The sequence below is a fragment of the Zeugodacus cucurbitae genome, chromosome 6 (genome assembly GCF_028554725.1).
Source record: "Zeugodacus cucurbitae isolate PBARC_wt_2022May chromosome 6, idZeuCucr1.2, whole genome shotgun sequence".
Lineage (NCBI taxonomy): Eukaryota > Metazoa > Arthropoda > Insecta > Diptera > Tephritidae > Zeugodacus > Zeugodacus cucurbitae.
The window spans coordinates 22,828,762-22,852,503 of record NC_071671.1 but is presented as its reverse complement, the minus strand read 5'-3'; the positions used below and the strand labels follow the sequence as shown (position 1 = coordinate 22,852,503).

The window sequence follows — 23,742 nt, the reverse complement described above, 5'->3', positions numbered from 1 at the left end:
AGCGAGTTTTTAGTTTATTATTGGCTTATTATCTTTGAAATAATAGATGTATTTAAGAATGACATATAGAGGAGGTAGACACTATTTCAAAACCCAAAACCATAACCGAAATTCTACGACCTAGCAAGCGATTGACCAAATTTTTTAATAAAATTGTTAGGGACTGATTAAATTTAAAAGTTCAGAATTCCATTAAAAATTATGTGTCAACATAATATTTTTAATGTAGATACCTTTTCCGGCGCCGCGACAAGTAATTTTTGATTACTTCATGGAAAGCGCCTTTAAATCTATCCTTAATGGCCCGTTACATGGAAATTTATTAAAAATAAATTTAAACAATCAAGGTAGATAATTATATTTTCTCGTCTAGTACTCGCCGTCGCAACATTTTAATAGCGCTAACAGCCAACAATTTAATGCTTCAGTAAGCTGACCGATTTCGTTGCACAGAACAACTCCGCTTGCGCCTATGTACAAGTGTATGAATTTTACAGCCAACTTTCCAAGTAATTAAGCACGTCAGTGTGCTACTGGGTCTAAATTAAGCTGTAAGCTCATATGTATGAGAGTAGATAAGAGTACACACATTAAAGATATATAAAATCGCCTGAGTGTGTGTATAGAAATCAGCTTAGTGCCGCGCGGCAACTTAAACCCAAACAAAGTTATTAAGGCATAAGGCGCTTTTGGCAAATAAAGCAGTAAAGATCGGTGTAAAAAGCAAGCAGCGGCAGACTGTTAAACCATGCCGTTGGTCGACGCAAAGCCAATAACCGACGTTGGCAGCGCAAAAAGCACTGGCGCGGTAAGAGTTAACTTGGCACGGACCGATTATAAAGGTTGCAAGCGTTGCGGCAGTGGCGCACAAATGAAACATTTTTGTAACGCCTGGCAAACGGAACTTTTTTCAATGTTATCAGCCTTTGCAATCTCTTACGGTTAGAGCTTTCTATTTGTAACTTTTTAGCATTTTTTTATTTTTTGCTTGCTGTAATATCTATATGTATACACAGCTACCAACAGCCAGTGGCGGCGCGAGCAAAGGCAGTTTGTTTGTTTATTTCCGTCAAAGAAGTAGAAAAAATCTGCCACGCTTCCAGGCAGGCAATGTGTGCCAAGCAAAAATGCGAAAAAGGATAAAAATTATGAACTCAGCATCGCCTATAAAAAGGGTAAAAATATCAGAGGCTGCGCATTGCCGCTGTCGCTGGCATGTCTGTGGCCACCGTTGGGTTAATTTGCAGACAAATTTAAATGAAAATTTATGTATGTAGAAAATGAAGGTAGAAAATACCCGGAAGGTGTTAGAGAAGGTGTAGTTTTTCTAGCGGAAAATAACTAGAGATACATCTTCTATATTTATGTACATAAATATTTAGAACGAGCAAATAATAAGGAGATACAAAATAATAAAGGGTAAAGGAAATAAAAATAATAAAATTCACCTTCCTATTAACTTTTTTGTTTTATTACTACCAAGACTAATATCTCGTAGGATGTATCTTAGAATCAGCTTTATATGTTCGGTAGCCTCTTTGAAACTTTTGTACTAAAACTGTCAAGTTCAATGTTTTTCGACAGATCACGAAAAATTCATTTCAATCATCTCTCATACTCAGTCTCAAGATGATTTCTCTCAGTATGGTTTTTCCAAAGAAGAAACTCATGAAACATGGTTACAAAGAAATATAAAAATAAATATCTGAAGAAGGAATCATTCAAAGAATACGGTCTTAGTATAAAATGACCTTACTATTGTGCGAAATCTCAAACATTTAGAGTTTTAAATATAGACATTTCGTTATGCAGGATAACCAACCATCATCAGTTTGGGGTTCAAGTTCGTCCGAAAGCTTTGAACTATGAAAACCTAGTACAGGTAGGATCCCAAATTGTATAACCGGTATCGCAAGATAAAATTCTAGTAGATTTCCGCGAAGACCGCTTGTTGGAAAATTGTTCTCAATCCTTAACCATGAAACAGTCTTTAGCTCAGAGTCCCGTCTTTCGATGATGAGACTCAGGTATTAGGATCGTCTAATCTTTTTTGGCGTTCTGTCTGATGTATAGGAAGGAATGATTTGGCCTTGATGATATATGAATTAATCATCCAGTGCTAGCACCAGGGTTGGAGTAAAGACTAAAGTAGTTAACTGAGACCAATTCGCAAAACTGACAGTAGGAACAATCTTTTTGCTAAGATCTCATATTTGTGGCACTTCCAAAATGGTTTTAAAATCAAAAATCAATCTATTGATAATTTTTAGAAAAAATATCGAGCTTTACTGTACCGAACTGGTCTAACTTACTTACCGCTATGCTTCCCAGAAAAGCTTCTGACATTCATTTCCAACATATAAAACATTTGTCCAAAATCCAGTATTTTCGTGTAAAATTTCAACAATTTCCCTCTACTAAATGGAATTTCATTACATCCTTCGCCACATACACATCCCCGCTTTGACCACACATAAATTACAGCACCTAAAAGCCGATTACACACTTTACGCCAAAGACTAAAAGGCTACACTCGAAAGTCTTTAAAATGTCATCGTCATGCAGCAGAAATTTCACTTAAATTTCGAATAAAACTTTTTGATGACATTTGGGCCACAACAATAGCAACAGCACCCAAAGCGCACACACACACACACAGATACATATATATTTGGCAGTTAACGAGTAACGGAAAATTTGCAGAAGCACGACGAGCAAACTGAATAAGAAAGTCACACTAACAAGCGGCAAAATGGCAAACAGGCGAACAAACAAACAGAGAAACGTGAATTCGGCACAGGGACACACGGAAAGCTTGAGGAGTACACTCCGTAGTACACAAAAAGCAAAAAACAAGAACAACAAATAAACAATTCGAAGGAAGTAAAAGTGCTACCTTACAGGTGTTGTTGTTGCCAGGCAGTCATAAAACGGAAATGCTGGCAACTTTTACCCGCTCGGACAACAAAAAGACGACTAAAATCAGGTGAAAGTTTAGAGAAATTACGAGTGAGTAAGAGAGGGAGTTAGTCCATCAACAGTGGTTGGGTATATTCAGTACCGTTAGAACTAAAGAGTGCCGTGTTAGTTTTTGGCAAATTTATGGACAGTAGAAAGGTGATCTAAATTTCGTAAAGTAGTAAAGTTGAGCATGAAGACTTTTGAGTAAACTCAACGAGAGAGAGAGAGAAAGAAAAAGAAAGAGTGAGAAAAAGAGAGCGCAAATAAGAGTTAGAGGAAGACTACTACTTCTGTTAAAGAGCGAGAAAGTGAAATTTTTGTTTGTGATAAATCGCAAGCTTAAGTGCAAAACTGCGTAAATAACGGTAAGTGTGACTGTTTGCATTTCTGTAGCTTAAGCGTGAACTTTACTCTACTTTAGGACTTAGGGATTAGACGACGAATTTGTTTTGGCAAAATGACAATTTCCATTTTTCGGATTTTGTGGTCGAAAATGAAGATTTATTTTACGTAAAATTTTAATTCTCAACACAGCAGTAGTAAAGTTTAGAAAAGTGTATGAGGTTAGAAAGTAAAAATTTAGTGCTTTTGTACACAGTGCAGGTTACCAGGTGAAAGTATAAGGACAAGAAGAAAATCTATTTGAACAGCTTTGGAAGTCTCAGAGAAGCTCTCAAATCGACCATAGATACATAGATCGGTACTTATGACTTCTCTAACTCTTCTCTACGTTAATGATAGTTGATTTTTTCATGACTCAGTATCGTTCTCAATACGGTTTGGTCCATAAAACCGATTCCGATCTATTTTCAGAACCATCCGAAGACTCTTCTCGCAAAGATCTGTAATATTTACAAAAAAAATCTTATAATTCTGCCATTTTGTCTCTCAGGTTATCGAATAATACAGTAAGTTGTTTCTTCGAGTTTTTCGTTTTTTCGAAAAATTAGAAGTTTTAGGGATTATCTATACCAAATTAGACACTGAAGTTGATCATGAAAAATCTACAGATCTTTAGTTCCTGAATGAATGAATCTAATATTTATAGAAAATCCTCTTGAATTGCTGGTGTTAATGGGATACCTCCAAGCTCTGCTGGATCACAGTATCGGTCCTGTGGAAATATAAATAAATTGACCAAAAGAAGTATGATTTCAACGTCTAATCTAATCTGTGTTTTAGTCTAGTCTTCAAAACCATCTAACCCGAGCTTGGAAGTCTAGATCAAAACAAAAATCGTTTTGAAGAAATCACTAAAATCCACACTCTCCGTAAATTGCCAACACAGATTTTGCTACAATTTCGCCAAAATTAAAAATTCAAGTGAAAGTAAATTGCGCTCTCCTACCCAAGGCGCACGAGCGTGCAAAGTTACACTAACCCACTTTTCGTAGAAATTTTTACCAAAAAACTAGGAAAATAAACTAACTAGTGGGTGGTAACTGATGCAAACTGAAGGAATAACACAGCAACAGCAACTACAACAATAACAATAAAACTAACCGCAACGAAAGTGACTTGTAAGGTGGCAAAACGAATACGAAATGCCAATTGCCAAACTCCTGCCACATGCCATAAAAGCGCACTAGAACAAAGTCATGATAAACAAATTTACAACAAGCACTTGTGAGAAGTGAGGTGGCAGCGCACGCGGGGAAGGGCTGACAAGGTGCTGTGTGGATGTGGCAAGCAGTAGGTTTACTTTAGTGAAATACTAGAAGAAAATTCAGTTAGTTTTGTGAGGAATAATAACAAAAACAACAAGAGAAGAACATTTTGTTTAACAACAACAAAAATAAAAGCAGTAAAGCAGTTACTGTCGTGTGGCGCGTTTGGCGTTTGGCGTGTAGCGCTTGCCGCGCGTGAATTAGAATTGAGTTAACTGTATTATTATTTGTTTTGTGGTTTTGTGATTGTTTTTGTTGTTGTTCTAGCAGTTCGTGTTGCCGTTGCAATCTTACTGCGTCGACACACTCACTAAAAATTGCATTTCCACATGCAAAAGTTTCCGCCAATTCCGCCCGGGGGCATGCAATGTGAAATATGAGCACAGCAAAAAGCAAAATCAAATAAATTTGAAAAATATTAAACTAAAAAACGGAACAAATACACATGAGCTTTAAATTTCACTTTTTTTTTCTTCAAATTTGATTCACCACTTTTGGTTGTCAAAAAGTTGTGAACTTTTATTTATCTTACTTTTTCGTCGCATGCAAATTATTAATATTCCCTTTCATGTTTCAACTTTTCGCCTGCAGTTTGAGTGCAAATAACTACATTTACAGGAAAATTTGCATATGTACACATGTGTGTCTAGCAGCGAAAGTTGACAAACTAGTTCACCGCAAATATATTTATTTTTTCTCTATCAATCAACCTTGACTCTGTTGTTATAGTTTGATCCGTTGTGAAACCCTTGCGGCGTTGTCGTTTAAGTAAATGGAAAATTTGTGTTGAATTTTAATGATATTTACGTGTGATTTATTGAGTGTTCTATTGGCAATGCGAAATCGCTGAGCAAGGTCAGCGGAGGAAGATTGAAAAAATAACTACAACAATTAAAGAATATAGTTCGTTGGAGAGTAAAGAGTGGTAGTGGATGAGGATAGAACAAGTATCATTCATAAGACAGGTGAAAATTATGCAGTTTCGATCCTGCTTGAAATAAATAGTAAAATATTAAGCGGAAATTTATAGTTTTTAACAATTTAATAGAGTACACTGAGAGAAATAATTTGAAAAGATTTTCAGTAGCTTCCGCCTCAGTAAATAATTTCATATATTAATTAAAAAATATGTAGAATAATGAACTTCAAATAAACAAGACGGAGCATTATACACAATTTTGGTAGACCTATTTAATAAACTCGTTGAAAATTCTATGTTATGTACACAAAATGAAAACTTGTATAGAAAATTATACGAGAAGAATGCAGGGCAAGCATTAGAGAGAAGATAGACAAAACTTGTAAAGATTTAGAGTAAAACATCTACATATGTACACTGACTAATTATTTAGCTCATAATAAATAATTCTTCAGTTGAGCTAAAACCCAAAAAAATATGGCAGAGTCAATGGAAGTAAACTCTAAGGACTAATATACTTTCTACCAGTCTAATAGTAAATTGTGAAGCAAAATATCACATGAGAAATTTATCGCAATTCTGGAGAAATTTATATTGACTGCCTAGCAACGAGTATTGCCTTTTAATCTCGTTCGAAATTGATCCGCTACAATACTTAGATCACAGAACCCCATCATGTGCTTATATATTTTACATACTTTAAATTTATATTTTCAAATGATAAGAAAGTAACAGATGATATCACCGTAAAGGACCTTGAAATAAACCTTATCCGCAAGCTAGATTTTATTTAAGGGATCTATTTAGAATACTAATAATTTTTTCTGTGCACTTTGTACCAAAAAAAGATAAGATCGTCCAATAGGAAAGTAGATACATACATATATTTAATCCTCTGGGGCTATTTTTCATCTTGAAACATAAATAATTATTTGATGAGTATTTTATTACACTGCCTATAATTTATCGAAACAAAAAATATGTTCGAGAAGAGTGTTCGCGAGTACTATAAGAATAAATTTATAGAATTATTAGGAAGCAACGTTTATTAAACGTGTTCATGATTAATGTCGGATATTCTTAGAAATTTAGTACAAGGTATCGAAAACTATGATCATATTTGAAGGGCTCAATGAATGATATTTCTAAAATGAAGAAAGCTTCCCATTGGGAAGAATACCACTGTCAGGAAGAACTAACCAACCCATCCTCTAAAAAAACAGGAAAAGATTAATCCTGATATTTTTTGAACTTATCTCAAAGTTTTGTATATATAAATTTGCGGCGTAAGCATTCCTACCCATCTCACTATATCGATTAAATGTCTTGAGCAGTTAAATAAACAATTAAGATTCAGTATAAACTTACCGCAAGCTTGAGATATTTGTTGAGAACGTTGAAGGTTGAGCACATGCCAAATTTGTAATTAGTTTATGTCGATTAAGACTCGATGATGTTGGAAGTACTGCAATTGAAAGAAGTAGAATGATTAATATAGTTGATTATGAAATAAAGAGGGAGGGAGAAATACAATTTTTTTGATAAAAAAGTGTGTCAAATAATAATCTGATAAAATATTAAATATAAAATCTAAAAAATAGTAACCAAAACAAAATTAAATTGAACATGTCACTCAGAAATAAACAATAAAATAAAACCCATCACTCCACTCTGCAATCATAAAACTCCTCTACTCTCCTCGCTGACAAGCGTTCGTATGTCGCTCGCTCCCTAGTTATCGCAAAGCGTGCTGTCATTGCGCCGATTAGTGCGGTCGGTTAGTCAATATCATCGTTTGCCATGACATTGAATTTAAACTGCCTTTTCCTGACTGCCAACAAATCCACACGCCTAATCATATATAAGCGTCTGTAACTCATCTTATTTTCCCCCAACAACTGGCTAGGCCCCACGCCACTTCACTCTGCACAATCCATGTAAGCAATTTCTTTATCTCGTCTTAATCTGTTTCTAATCTGTGTGTCCGACACGGTCGTGAATTTCATAATTTGATTTCTACTCTGCTTCGCAGCACTTCGCGAATGTTTTTTTGTGGGTATGTATGTATATTAGTGTGGGATGTAAAAATCTAAATCGTTAATATAATTCTGGAGACTTTTGGGTCATTTCGTACAGGGATCAAAGTTAAGACTGTCTTGTGATAAGTCAAACCCGGATATTTACCGAATCCAGTATTTATACAGTCGAAGATTTAGTATCTAAATTCTTCTTCGGATTGAAGAAACCAATCCAAAACTGGATCTCCCGAATCTGTGACTCATATTGGGCGATGGATTTTAAACGTTTTATGATTTGCCCACAACTAACTAGAAGCCCAACTTAAGACTGTCTTATAAGAAGAAATAAAATTATTCTTTGCCGCATCAAGAGTTACTGCAGTCGAGGATCTAAATTGCCTTCCGGGTTGCATAATGTAATTCAAAACCGGATTTCCCCAATCTGTGACTCAAATGGGTCGTTAGATTTTAACTTTATTATTATTTTCTCGTAATTAAGTAGGCGTCCATGATACGACTGTCTTACGAGAAGTCAAAAAATTGGTATTTACCGACCTACAGTAGAGGACTTGGTATTAAAACTGTTATTCGGATTCAAGATTACAATCCAAAACCAATCCTTAATTCACCACGAATACGTGATTTAAAAGATACAGAATTTGAAAACTTGATGTTTATCCTTTCTTTACAATTAAGTACCACCCTAATTATATATCCCCCAGTAAAAGAAATATCACTTAAATCTACAACGTACGTACACGTAGCAATGCGAGGAAAGCAATTCAACTCGGCAGCTCAATTTCAGTTTGTGCGCCTTATCGCGGTTTCATCGACACTCGCAGACCCGTCGACTGGCTGGAGAAAGCCGCAAAAAAAAACCACATACTAACTCGAAGAAAGCTCCTAGCAAAGATTAAGCAGACGCAGCAGAGACCAACAAGCAGGAAGTCGAGTGCAAGCGAAATAAAGCAGACGTTGCACAGTTAAAGTTGACGACCGGACGCTACTGCAAATTGGCTGTTATCGAGCGCACGAGATCGAACGAACTACGAGCGAAGTGCCGCAGACAGTGTTGTATTTGAGTTGCCAGGAGAGCGGGGGAACAAGTATGCAGTCAGTCGCGTTGATTTTTAATGATGGGTGCGCACGACGTGCTCCACTACCGCGCGTTTTTATTTACCATTCTCAGTGAAGACGGCTGTGCAGTGCGCGCCAGCCGGCTTTTGGGGTGTGTACGGCAAATGAAATGAAATCATTACAATTTAAATCGAGCAATAGCTGGGAAAAGACAGATGCCGGTTTTGCTTGGAGAGCGAAGTTTAAATGAGTAGAAGAAATAAAAAAGAGCAGAAGTGCCGGCGAGTCAGGCTGCGAAGTCGTTGTGACGCGTGGAATTTGTAAGAATAAAAGTAATAAAAAGAAATAATAAAACAGGGTTGGAAGAAGGAACGCTGAATGAGTTGTTGTATTGATTAAATTTCCTATTTTTTCTTTGATGCTGCTGCTCTTCACTCCACTCAATTATTTATGGCGTGGCGCTTGTTGAAGTCCACCATGGACCCGGGTGTTGGCGCATATCGCACTGATTTTAATTCGATTACAAGAAGTCACACTTGAACTGATTTCTTGCCACAAGAAGGCGGCTGGTACACTCACGTTGAGATTAATTTTGCAGATAAAGTCAATAAGTCGCTGAACTATGCGGTGGCAGAGTAGAAAAAACTTGCTACTTTAAAACATTCTGTGGCTTCTGCGATTGTTGTTAATTCTTGTTTTAAACCACCATCAACTAAACCACAAACCTTCAAGCATCAGTCGCGTAAACTGCCATTGAGTCTTTAGTCATGTCAGTTTGGCTGACAGCAACGTAAATAGCGGCTACGCACACTTAAGCGCATGCCACATACAACACGCTACAAGGTTATTGCTACAGGCGCCGCATACAAATGGCAGGCAGCTAGGCTCTCTACGGTGGTGGGGAAGAGTGTTGCAGATAAGAGTAAATAGTAACATTAAAATGTGTCAAGCAGCAGGAGAGTTGGTGGTGTTGCAAGCGTATGTTGCACAATTTTATATTTAAGCAGTACATGACACATGTTCGCCGCGATTCGCGTCAACCGACTGACATTTAGCGCAGCAAGACGACGTAATAACATTGGAGTATGTCAGCGAAGCAGCGCTAAGTGCAGCGGCAGTCAAGACAAGTGGCAGGTGAGATATGGTGGATTTCAGGAAGCAAGTGAGGAGAGGAGTGGGTGAAAAGAGGAATGAATAAGGAGTGAGCTTCAACCATCTATAGAATAAAAGCAGATATTTATTTATTTTATGAAAGTCCACCAGGTTTTCGGACTATTGACGACTATGAAGTTTACTTGATCTGAGAACTTTCATTTTTAGATCGATCTCTAATGAAGACAAAGCCATGAGGATTTTCTCCAAGAAATTCGGTAAGAAATTTAAGTAATCATCAAAGATATCTCTTGTTGATTGATCAATTGACTCAACTCGCGGGAGTTACTTGCCTAAGAGCGATGGAAAAATTAGTTTAGTAATTTAGACCTCACTTCATTTCATGACACTTCTTTTCGCACCACCCTGTTTCTTATGCACACGCGTACTTAAAGTAGCGTACCTCTCGGAGTATGCCAAAAATGTGGGAGATCGTCAGCGGCAGCATTTTGCGCACATCAAGTACTCAAGCTGAAACACTTTAAATGCTGTCAGCATTGTTATTGTACTTGAAATGCGCACACGAAACAACAACAATAAACAGTGCAACGTGAATTTCGTGTGGGTTGTATGATGGCTTCTATGCCATACCTTAGGAAATTTCAAATATGTTTTGCAAATATGAAAGCAATTAAAGCGTGAGGACTTAACGGTGAGCTTGTTGGCTTAAGGGACTTACATAGTGTGTGACTTTGAAAAGGCGCAAAGAGTGTAAAGTGACGCGTGACAAGTGACTAGTGACAGCGGCGCTGTGCGGTTTTAGATGTTTTTTTGAGGTGCAGCGAGGTATTCAAAAGTAAATATTAATATTTCTAGTAGTTTAATATTGATTATAGGCAAATAGGAATCTTACTTTAGTTATCAACGATTTAACGCAAGATTTTGGTGAAGGGAAATATTTAATTAATTTAAAATTAATTCCATCTTATGAAGGACTTCATTGTTTGGTCTTTTCGCCTCACAAAATCTCAAGAAATTCGAAACATTCATCCAACTAAAGTGAATAAAGCTGATTAACATATTTTCTCAGCGACTGACACGAAATGGAATACCTCAATGCTTATGGAAGTATATAACGGGTGATTTTTTTGAGGTTAGGATTTTCATGCATTAGTATTTGACAGATCACGTGGGATTTCAGACATGGTGTCAAAGAGAAAGATGCTCAGTATGCTTTGACATTTCATCATGAATAGACTTACTAACGAGCAACGCTTGCAAATCATTGAATTTTATTACCAAAATCAGTGTTCGGTTCGAAATGTGTTTCGCGCTTTACGTCCGATTTATGGTCTACATAATCGACCAAGTGAGCAAACAATTAATGCGATTGTGACCAAGTTTCGCACTCAGTTTACTTTATTGGACATTAAACCAACCACACGAATGCGTACAGTGCGTACAGAAGAGAATATTGCGTCTGTTTCTGAGAGTGTGGCTGAAGACCGTGAAATGTCGATTCGTCGCCGTTCGCAGCAATTGGGTTTGTGTTATTCGACCACATGGAAGATTTTACGCAAAGATCTTGGTGTAAAACCGTATAAAATACAGCTCGTGCAAGAACTGAAGCCGAACGATCTGCCACAACGTCGAATTTTCAGTGAATGGGCCCTAGAAAAGTTGGCAGAAAATCCGCTTTTTTATCGACAAATTTTGTTCAGCGATGAGGCTCATTTCTGGTTGAATGGCTACGTAAATAAGCAAAATTGCCGCATTTGGGGTGAAGAGCAACCAGAAGCCGTTCAAGAACTGCCCATGCATCCCGAAAAATGCACTGTTTGGTGTGGTTTGTACGCTGGTGGAATCATTGGACCGTATTTTTTCAAAGATGCTGTTGGACGCAACGTTACGGTGAATGGCGATCGCTATCGTTCGATGCTAACAAACTTTTTGTTGCCAAAAATGGAAGAACTGAACTTGGTTGACATGTGGTTTCAACAAGATGGCGCTACATGCCACACAGCTCGCGATTCTATGGCCATTTTGAGGGAAAACTTCGGAGAACAATTCATCTCAAGAAATGGACCCGTAAGTTGGCCACCAAGATCATGCGATTTAACGCCTTTAGACTATTTTTTGTGGGGCTACGTCAAGTCTAAAGTCTACAGAAATAAGCCAGCAACTATTCCAGCTTTGGAAGACAACATTTCCGAAGAAATTCGGGCTATTCCGGCCGAAATGCTCGAAAAAGTTGCCCAAAATTGGACTTTCCGAATGGACCACCTAAGACGCAGCCGCGGTCAACATTTAAATGAAATTATCTTCAAAAAGTAAATGTCATGAACCAATCTAACGTTTCAAATAAAGAACCGATGAGATTTTGCAAATTTTATGCGTTTTTTTTTTAAAAAAAGTTATCAAGCTCTTAAAAAATCACCCGTTACCTTACCGTACGTATGAATCCTTTTAAGTTTCCTTGGGGCCACTACTTCGGTATCTCGACACTTTCTAGCTTAATCATCTTTATATCAAGGTTCCTCGAACTCGTAGAGGTAATGGTTGTAGTTTCTTTCTGAAAAAATTACGCTGAACAATTCAATAAAACTGAATTATATTTAACTAGAGGTCACAAAAATGATGATGCATCTTCAGCTTCCAAAAAGATTCAAAGAGCGTGTCTATACATCAAATATATTTCCCGGGGACGTCGGACTTACAAGTAAGAGTCGTGGAGGCCAGATAAGATAAGCACTGTTCGAGTAAAGTATCTTTAGTAAATGAGAAGAAGACTAAAGGCAAATAAACCTTCAGGCGATAAAATAATTACATCGCGTTGATTGAATATTCTTGGGTGTAATACAAACCACTAGTATCTGAATTCAATTGACACACCCTGTACACACACGCACCAGCGCTTCAGCACGCCTGTGACCCATTTCAATTGAAAAACGCCACATTAGTTGCGGCCATAAAGTACAGACACTCCTAACGGTAAGATATTAAATGCATTTCCTGCAATAATTTCGCGCACTCGAAACGCGCCACTTTCATCTGAGAGTGTGTATGTGTGTGTGTGTGCTGTCATCATAACAAATGCTTTCACACTGACAAACGTGGCAAGCGGCAAGCAGACATTGCAATATTCGCGCTATCAACATGAAATCAGTTTAAATTAACTGTCTGCGGCAAGTTGCGTGTATTTGAAAATGTGCTGTTGCAAAAGCATGTTTAACCATTTCAAGGCACAAAGACGCGCCCACACGTGCAACAACAAAATCATAACAATAAACGAGGGCAATAACAACAAAATAAAAAAAATGTTACAAAACAACAAAAAAATGTACAACAACAACAGTGTGTAACAAAGCAAAATATTGAATAAGTTGCACGAACAATACCAATAAATATGCTTGCATGTTTGTATGTGGCAAGGCGAGATGAATGTGCGACTTACTTGGAAGTGTTGCAACATTGTCAACACGGTGGCGTCGTAATGCCACAAAATGCGGCAATGATGAAAATTACAAAACATAAATGTAAGTAAAATAGTCTAACAGAGCAGCCAAGGAAAGCCAATGAAAGTGCTTGCAACACGCAGCAAAATGATTCTGTGTATTTGTACAACATCGGCCTGCATGTGTGGGAGCGCCAAACGTGGCAAGCTAGCCAGACTTCGTTTATTGTGCGCGCTGCCTTAGGTGTGCCTACTACATATGTACTTTTGTATCTGCAACGTGTGACTATGCCACATGCAACATGTGCAAAAAAATATGCATGCCACATACCGCCACACATGCACACGCAGCAAGCAATAAGTAGATATGCATTTAATGGTTTTGTATATGCCGCGCAGCCCCCGTTAGTTGGGTGTTGTTGCAACATCATCGCCTGCGTATGCGCTTAAGTGCATGTATAATGTGGCAAAAATAGCGCATTTAAGCGTCTGCTACACATGCTTATGTTTATTTGCCCCTGTCGCGTTGCTGCCTAACTATTTGTGGCAAATAACTGTACATAAATGCTATTTCGCGCTGATATCGCCGCCGATGGCATTGCACTTTTATAGTTGCACGCGGCATCATCACCGTCGACATGCTGTTGCTGCAACAATGGCACGCGCACATAAAAAGAATTCCAGTACATCATCGTTGCATGCAACTTGCTTTACTTTTTTCCACACACTTCTTTTCATTTGCTTTGCTGTTGCATTTTTCAATTTTTTATCTTTTATTCATCTCTTTTTCTTCTTTTCAGTATTTATGGACCCTTTAGTGGCGCTGTCGCGACTCCAGCCAAAGGGAGCTTTAGGTGTGTTGCAAGAATGTGGCAAATAGTGTAGCTGTGAACGTGCTTTGCAAGCGTGTGTCGGCCGTGTTGCACATATTGCACGAAAGAGGGTATGCCCCAAATGAATAGCAAATCGTAAAAGTGCGACTACAAATATGTTTATATGTAAGTGCCGTTATGTTATAAATTTTCTTTTCATAGAAATTTGTTTTGTGACATGTAGAAATAAAGGAAATGAACCGATATGTGTATATATTGGAAAGGTAGGATGAAATAAGCAGAAAAAAAAAATTTTGTTATGAAACTATCTTCATATTTAAGACCGATTAAAATTATTTTTCCAAGCTTTATTGTACTAAATAAAATTAAATATTTTTCTCTTTCTATTCTAACCACAATGATTTTCATTCTTTGACTAGTATATCGAGTAAGTAACTCAAATTATCTTGTTCTTAGCTTTTTTGTTGAAGAAGCTATAGAGCAGGACCTCATATCTGAAGAATCATATGAAAAATATACGTTATAGGCGGCCGATCCAGAATAATATCAGTACTCACATTTCTTATATAAAGCGTAAATATATCACGAATTTTGGTTATCCAGTTTTTGTTGGAATTAAAGCACAATCTCCTTTATCTGAACAATCGGTTGAACAAGAGATATGTGCTACATTCGCCATATTTAGTCAGTTTTGGCAAATAATGACAAAATCTTTAAAATACGTTATTTATCACCAAAACTGACCGGACCGGAGATCAGTTTGCACTTAAACAGATCTACTTTTTACAGATTTATAGCTAAATAGTTAAGTTACAGGTTAATCGATCTTTCACTTTTCCTGATTTTGAAAATATTAACTTCCGCAAGATCGAATATTAAAAATATACACCTTACACTAAGAATGTGAGATCAATCACGCCCATTCTCTTACTTGTTATTGAATAATTCAAAGCATCACAAGTCCAAAATTTAAGTATGAATGTTTGGTACCTTTTAGAATTTCTCTAAGAACTTAAGGAATAACCACTTAGTTCAAGATGATTTTGAATTCCTACCGAGCTCATTTCTTTCTAAATCTACCAAATATAATAATAATGGAGTAGATATCATAATGTATCTGCTGACTATTCAGTAAGGTCCCCATCTTAATTTCCAATAATTATAGTTTTATAGCAGAAAAAACATCAAGTTCAAATGACCACCGGTCCAACTTAACCTAACAAATTATAAATCAGTTTATGGTGGGAGGAACCGATTAAGTTCAGATTTTTATCTATATACATATTATATACATATTATATATAACTGACATAAGGAGGCAAGTACGACAAAGATATAAAATCGGTGGAAATTATTTCGGTCTAAGATCACATCCAAGTGTTAAAATAATGTTTATATAATCTTATAGAATCATGAAGGAGGAACAAAAAGATAGGGTATCCGACAAATATCTCAAAACGCGCACCAGATTAATACAGATCACTGGACATAAAGAAGCAAGTAAGTAACAAGAGTTTTAAAAATAATCCTTTGCTGTTAAAGAGAACAACTCAAATGTAAATTGTAATGCAGAACTAAACGTAATTTTCTGCGATTACATCCTTCTTAAATAAAACAAACCACCTCGAAACGTCTGCAGTCAATGGATAGACGATATAATCGCACACACCTCAATGGCACTTCAAATCACGCAGCGTCGGCACGTGTGCTCGTGCGAAAAGGGGAAATGGATATTAGCTAAGCACCGTTGCTGCACACCGCTGCATGAACGCCGAGCGACAAAGTGTGGCGGTTATGTTGCGTGAATTATTAGCGCCATGGCGCTAACTTACGGCTCCCCAGTTGCTTGTATGGCGGCCCCTACTAGCGTTTGCTGTGTTCAACTGCTTAGTCTTATGGTTGTCATACGCATTGCTGAGAGCATTAGCGTTGACAACTTCAAATATGAAAATTTACGCTTTAAATTGAAATTGTGTGTGGCATGCGTGTGGTACAAGGGTAAGACTGTTGGAATTTTACTTATTCTTATAACATGTCGCTATATAGAGTACTGCGTGACAAGCGCGACATTTTGATACAGAAGTCGGTGGAAATTATACAAAAATTTGAGGATTACGGTTGTATTAATATAGTTGTTAGTTTCTTGAGTATGGTTTAATTAGATCAATAAATATATTTATTTATACTTCTTTCCATGGTAAATTCTAAATTCTTCTCCCCATATAGTTTGTGAGAATGCTATCGAGTTGATACTCTTTGACCGGCTGAAAACTATAGTCTCTTCGTTGACGTAGCACGGAGAGACCTTAGGAACGGCAAATCAGTTCCACACTTCTCTTAAAAGTCTATCAACCGTCCGTAGTTCCTCCATTCGCCAGACAAGATCAGGAGTTATTCGTATGGCATGAATTGTGTTAATATGATCAGTTAAAGATCGAAAATATACAAAATATGTGATTGAAACTCCATAGCTCTTCTCAATTGATAGAATTTTAATACCTGAGACAGACATGTAGTACATATTGTAGTATGTTTCAGAAACCATATGTGTATCACCGGTGTTCCGAATTTTGTTTGAAAGCAAATGGTGTTCCTTACTACAATACAGTTCTTGAAACCATTCAAATTTTCTGGTGTTGTGAAATGTACTACAATGGATCGCATTGAACACACCGAAAGCTTTATGCTCTTCTGCCACAATCATATGTTTTCTGACATTTTGACATACAGAAAATAAATTAAATTAAAAATAAACTGAAATCAAAAAACAAAAATTTGAAAAAATTATGTGAAAAATATTTTTAGAAGTAATAATTATAATGGAAAATAGCATTTTAAGATTGCTTGACGATATAACTAAGTCAGGATCAATTTTCCTGCACCATCAATGAATGAACATCCAGTTCTTATACATCGTTACTTCTTGCTCAGTCCACTGAGAGAGCAAATATTCTATTTATCTTCCTCAGTACAATGTTTCTTGTTTTTTGTTTATCGTATCGATGATATTACTAGTGTCACGTTCTTAATTAAGATATTTTGGTGTGATTCGATGTTAGATATGTGATATAACACCTTTAGACAGTTCCATACCATGTATGTTCTTAATCTTGTACTTCGTTTTGCAAACAATCGTGTTTGATATCTAATAGAATCAAGAATCTCAATATACCTCCGCGGACTGCACTGTCGTAGTATAATTTTGAGATCGTGGAACCTATCTTCTTCTTTTTATCCATCTATTTATTTACCTTTAGAAATGTTTTAAAGCTTCAGGTATCCAATTTTTTAAAGATCCTTTAAAGATATTTCTAAAGTAAAGTAAATAAAACTCTAAATCCCTGGACTTTCTTTCCAAATAACAGACGTCTATTAAAGTTTAGAAATCTGATCATGATCACATGTGTCTAGCAGATATTAAAAGACCTCTCAAAACTGTGTTCAGTGTTTGTTTCTGTAAATTATGTCTTATGACCTTGAGTGTTCTTCATTTTTAAAACATTATCAACGAATGTCTCTTACTACTAGCACTGTCCGCTCTTCATTTCTTGCGTTTAAAGTTCACTCTTTTATATATTTTTTTAATCTATTTTTACTCTTCTTTCACATGTTTTCCCCCTCGACGTTTTGCTACTTTGCTGACAAGCACGTTTCGTCCACATTGGAATTCAATTCAATATTTTCATTTGTTAAAACGTTTTTATAGTCTATTTAGAAAGCAATTTATAGTATGCCATAAAAATGCTTGCAACTGGTCCGAGCGCAACGTTGCGCGCGGCCACCTTCTACACTCACTTCAACGCCGCAAAGGCTTCTGTGCGTCGTGCGTGCCGTTCGATTTGTGTCCTAAATTTGCTGCTCTCACCGTCACCGGGTTTTTTCGTGTTTGCCTGCACAGCGATTTTATGACATTGTTAAAGTGATTTTTATGGCATTTTTGATAGATTTAATTTTGTTTGTGTGGCGTTTTTTCGGTGTGGCAACTTGATGCCTGCTGCATTGGCTATTTTTTTTATTTGAATACTTTTTGGATTCTTCGCATTGACACACTTCATTAGATTGATTGTAAGCGTCTTGCTAACGGTGTATATTTTTAAGATGACACTTTACTATCTCAACGCGGCGCTTGAGTTGTCAATCGTGAGCGATGTGTTGTTAAAGGTGTTCATTAGCGCAACTTTGTTGAAGAGTAAGCGTATCTTTTTTTATTGAATGACTACATTTTGAGCGGTGAATGCGTTTCTTTAAAAAGAAAAAAAGATTCTTTAAAAAGCGCACTAAAATTCAACACAAATGCGCGTGTCACATAAACGAAATTGAAATTGATACACCATTTTATGCACAGAATTGCCTTTTCTAGCACACTCTACTTCTCCACCGCGATTCTACTGTTATAGCCACTATTGTTGTAATTTCCTTCAAGCATTAAAAATTGTGCAAAAAATCCAGAAATCCATTTTCAATTAAAACTGAAAGTGTAGAATGTGTCATGCGAGAATCCACTGCACCTTCCCACCGTTGCAAATTCCAAGAAAGCGCTTGCAACTGTAAGCCAATATTCGAAAAATTCGCTTTTACAATCACGAGCAGGCGTTTTTACAATTGCCATTGAATTGTGCAATTTTGGCATTTTTTCCCCTTTCTGATATGAGCGCTGACCGCAAATAAAGTTTGTTACTTTGTGTTTGCGGCGCCACAGAATTCCAATCACCGCCAAAAACTTCAATAGCCATTCAGTGGCCATAGGCAATAGTCGTAGCCATAGTGATTGTGACTTAAAAAGGTTTTTATTGTTTCACAAATAGATGCGAAGAAGAAGCGTCTGCACGCAGTGCTTAGTGGATTTTCGCTTGTAACCCAGTACTAGCTGCGAAGTTTGCTTCATATTTTGAATGGAAGAAGAAAGTCGCTTGGTAGTAATCGAGAGTTAACAATTCATATGATTATTCCGGAAATTTCCAATTTTGAAAAATATTGCATACATTCAGGCGCAATTCATATTAGAAGTTTTGTTGCCTACATTCAGATGCTTTTCTAAAAAGAAGATTGTGATATATTCCCGCACTATTTTTCATTATTCACTATGGACGGTTAGAAGACTTCAAGATGAAGCTTGATGAAGGACTCAAGTTATTTATGATTACTATGTTACTACATTTTATGGCGTTAGCGCTGAGGATGGAGTTCCACATCGTTTTAAAGCAGTTACACTTGAATATACTTCTGGATCGATTTTAACTTTCACTTAGGCGCGATTTTCTATAGACTGGATTATAGGGATAAAACAATATAACTTTACTAGGTTCCGAACTAAATTTACTATTGGTAAAGCAGTCAAATTTTGAAGACTGCACGGATGAGGTCATTAAAGAAGATATGGTATTAAAAATTATAAATAAAACCTCAAAACAATTTAAATGTCCTTCAAAATAAACTCATCCATATCCAAAAATAATACTGGGTTATATACTAACCAAACAAATGAGTCGCGGGGTAGGAGACACTCCACATGTGATCGCTCAAAGTATGGCCACAAGCATTTTTATTATTAGTTCCAAAAGTACGCCTTTTGCATTTCCCAAGGATACACTCATACAGACGCTAGTCTGTCCGTTTTGTCTGCGCGTACAAAGGCTGGCGACGCAGACAATAGTCCGTGGCAAAAGTTGCCACATTTCGTTGTTGGCATTGCCATTGCTGCTGTCAATTTTTATTGTTCGACAACCGAACTTTGTGTGTCTGGTTTTGATTTCAGCCTCCGTTTTTTAATCTTTTTGCTATTTGTGCTTTCCCATACAAACTGCTATTTAATTTTGATTGTCTGACTTTGTAGTGACGTAGCCGCCGCTCTTGGTGATGATTGGCCGTGTCTGCAGTGTACAATGCTTCCGTTTCCGGCTCTCAGGAAAGTCGTCTCTCCGCTGGTTGCTTCCACTTTTGCGCTTTTGTTTGTGTTGTTGTAAGTTTAAGTATTTGTGTTCAGTTTGGCAATTATTTGTGGCTGCTACTTGATTGTCTGTTTGGTCGAGTCGGGTCCGTTCTTCGCTCATATGTGTGTTTTAGCAATAGCGGTTATATTTGTCTCATCTATTTTCGAATTTATCGAAACTTTATTAGAATTTGTTTCGGCTCGTTTGCTTTCAGTGGCTGTTTGTTCATTTGTCAGGGCTTTTATGGTTTTACCCTTGCCGCTTCCTGCTACTCTGCGCTTATTCTCCAAGCCAACCGGCTCATGAACTCTTGTTTGAGTTTGTTCTGTGGTATTTGATTGGAGTGCCTTCCGCTCGATGCGGCAATTTTTCAGATGTTTTCTTAGAAAAAAATTCTTCTAAGCCAGTTTCTTAACCGTTTGCCAACCAGCTAATCGAACTGTTCGTGTGTGCCTCCGCGGGGGCAACAACACGCTTAAGCCTCCATCTAACCTAACTTTTATTGCGCTTTTTTGTTTTTGTTTCATGTTTCATGGCACACATTCCCGCACTATTACGACTTCACATTTTCCATCTAATTTAACGATAACGTCACCGTTGACATTTATAAATCAGCGCCTGAGAAGCGCAACGGTAAATCCGATCCGTAAGCTGAAGACGTGCCCATGCGGCGGAATGCTTCCTATTTATGTGTTTACAAACAGTTGAATCAATATATGAGAATGCCTTGCAGTAAGCGGATTTTTTTCAATTTCTTGTTGTTGTTGGTTTTGCCCCCGCCTTTGTGGCAATATCAGGTTGCACACGGCACGCTGAGCTTTGACTGGAATTATGACTTTCTTCGCTTGTTTTGCGGCTGGCTGACAAAAGTGTCAAAGTGTTCGACATACGGAAGCCGCTTAAGTAACTGTCGAAGCAATAACAACAAAAACAAATCGTCAATAAGCCACCAGGAGCCAGTAGATTGCTACTTATGATTCTCGATTTATTTTTTTATAATTTTTATTTATTGCCGTTTATCAAGTAGTTTTTTTTTTGTGCTGCTCGCCTTTTAGTTATGATTCTGGTTTGCCGCTTGTTGCTGTTGTTGTTGTTGTTTGGTAGCAGTGACTTATGTCACAACACGTACGCGTATGACACATGATACACTTGGGAATTTTTCATGCGCTTCAGTTGCGCTTGTTTATTATACTCATATGCGTCCTTATACTCGTATATACCGTTAGTTTCTGGTCGTGAAATGGTATTGCAAGAGAAACGGGTTTCCTGGTGATACTGACTTAGTTAACTTTGATGGTATGTGGTTGTGTAGGCGTTTGAGGTGTGGGAATTTTAGGTCGGGGCTTGTTAAAAACCTAACTGTTTGACAGAACTTCGATAAAGACACATACAAGCACTATTTTAAATAGGTATGGGTTTTAGTTCGAATAGTAAAACTAAAATAAACTAAATAAATAGTAGCAAACAAAATAATAAATAATTTAAGCATTTAGTACTACAATGATTTGTTGTACCAAATATTTTGTGTTTTTTTTTTATTTTTTAGTATATAGTACTAAAAAGTAGTACCTATTCTTTTATAAAAATTATATACTATAATTTCAATGTCGAAATATTTTACTACAAATCGAGTACCAAAAATATGTTTGTACTAAAATTTTATAGCTTTAAACTCAACGTTCGTTTAAATACGAAATTTGGATGATTCAGAAATTTTAATAATATATGTTGCATTTTTCACTTTTATTGTATTACGTTTTTTATTGTACTAAAATTTTAGTACATAATATTCAACCAGAAGCTGATATAGCTCAGTGATATAATTTTATTATTAATAGGAAGAACATTAATATTGATTGACTAGAACCACGATACAAAATCAGTAACCAGTTTTAGTAATACAGATCTATATATTATCATCATAATTTTGTACTAACATTATGGGGAGTAAAATTTGTGTTACATATTGTAATTTTCGAACTAAATTTATTAAGATCTGTGACTATGTAATGCATAAATTTTACACAATACATGCAGTATTTTTAAAAGTGTTATAGTATACTGATAAAGAAAATATTGAGAATGAAATATACATAATTAACCATGGATATAGTTTTAGTACTTTTTTACAGTTCTAAATATTTCGTACTAAAATACAATATATAATGTTCAGAAAAAACCGTTTTTTTTAGTAATTTATGAAAATAATAAGAAGTGATATTTTTTAAAGTATAGTACTATTCTATCTTCCAGAATTTTGTACAAAATTCTCTGTACTAAAATTTGGTACTAAATAAATTGTACTCAAATTTATTATGTTCAGAATTACATTTAGTGTATGTTCAAATATAATTTTATAGATCGGATCTCAGTACTAAATTATGTGTTCTAAAATTTTAGTACTAAATTAGAAGTACCAAAGTGTGTTATGTGCTAAATTATGTGAACTAAAGTTTTCAGTAGTCATTTTATGAACTCAAATTGCAGCACTATATTATGTTTACTTAAATGTACTAAAAATTTAATGCTCAATTAAATGGTTTAATAATGTCATATATTATATAATTTATAGAACTGAAATTTTAGTAATAAACAGCTAACAGATTTTTGGAAATATTTGTATCATCATTATAATTATTATAAATGGCCCAGTAAGAACAAATAAATCACCCATAACATAACCTCAAAATTTAAATAAAATGTTAGCACAACAACTTACTAATGACTTTCTTTAACCAAATCAGCCTGGAACATAAATGAAACGTAAGCAAATGTTTAAACACGCCTTCACTAATGACTTTATGTGAGGTACGCGCGAGTTTTTAACAGCTGTGACGCCCTAAGCTCTTATAGAAATTATTTATATATTAACAATGTGCGTATGATATTCTTAGCACACGCCTCATACCCGAGTGCGCGTCTCTAATTTGCAAAATTTGTGCCCACATGCGCGCACATTAAATTTTATCAACACATTTCGAGAGCCAAAAAAAAAATGAGTAAAGAAGGAGGAAGGCGGCGAGGAGGATTACTTTAAAAAATGGCGCTTGAAGACAACCAGCAGAAAGCTTTTTCATATAATTCTATACTTGTGTGAATGCGCGGAATTGAGTGAAAGCGCGTGTGGGTGGCGAAAGGAAATTGAATATTTTTTAAGCGCCAAAATTGCTGAGTGCTTGAAGGCGGGTATTTAAGGGGCGGCGGTTCTTTAGAGGCTACGCAGACAATTTCGAGAGGAGCGCTACGCACTATACACGTAAGTAAAATTAGGCGATTGCTAGCGCACAAATAAACATGAATATTTTCTCTTCTTTTTGTTTACAGCACAAATGTGGCAGTCACTGTAGAAAAGAAAGCCTACAACAAAAGCAAATTTCCTGTGGCGCAATGCAAATTAATTTTAATTGTCTTGCAGATAGGCGCGGCCATATCTGTGCCGCGTCACGGATGGATGGCTAGGCGGCGCGTCACATCGACGAGCGCGCTCTCATCGCCGCTCAATGCGTTAAGTTACCAACTGTTTGGCGGTTTGCTTTGTCCGTACTTAATTTGCTGCTGCCGCTACACTTGCCGCATTGCCACAATGCTCACGCGCGCGCGTTGATTGTGCCACACAAATAACGCTAGCGGGCATTTAAGCCGACACACACACGAAATTTCGTCGGCTACAAATGGACTTGCAGCAAACACGCGCGCACACACATGTGTTTGCATATAAAGAGATTTTAAAGTTTTGCTCACGATTTGGCAATTCCCACCTGATTTGGCACAGCGCGCACAGCAACTGAATG

The 23,742-nt window shown here is 36.6% G+C and overlaps 1 protein-coding gene across 8 annotated transcripts in view; it reads right to left on the bottom strand.

Moving 5' to 3' along the window:
* Igfals_6 (nyctalopin) overlaps positions 1 to 23,742 on the bottom strand; it is a 213,783-nt gene that overhangs the window by 43,401 nt on the left and 146,640 nt on the right. For 7 of the 8 annotated variants that reach the window (XM_054233269.1, XM_054233264.1, XM_054233266.1 and 4 more), the window contains one exon: positions 6,916 to 7,012. The gene's annotated coding sequence lies outside the window, so the exon portion shown is untranslated. Of the gene's footprint in view, positions 1 to 6,915; positions 7,013 to 7,205; positions 7,409 to 23,742 lie in introns of those variants that run through there. The other variant, XM_054233270.1, reaches the window with a different exon arrangement.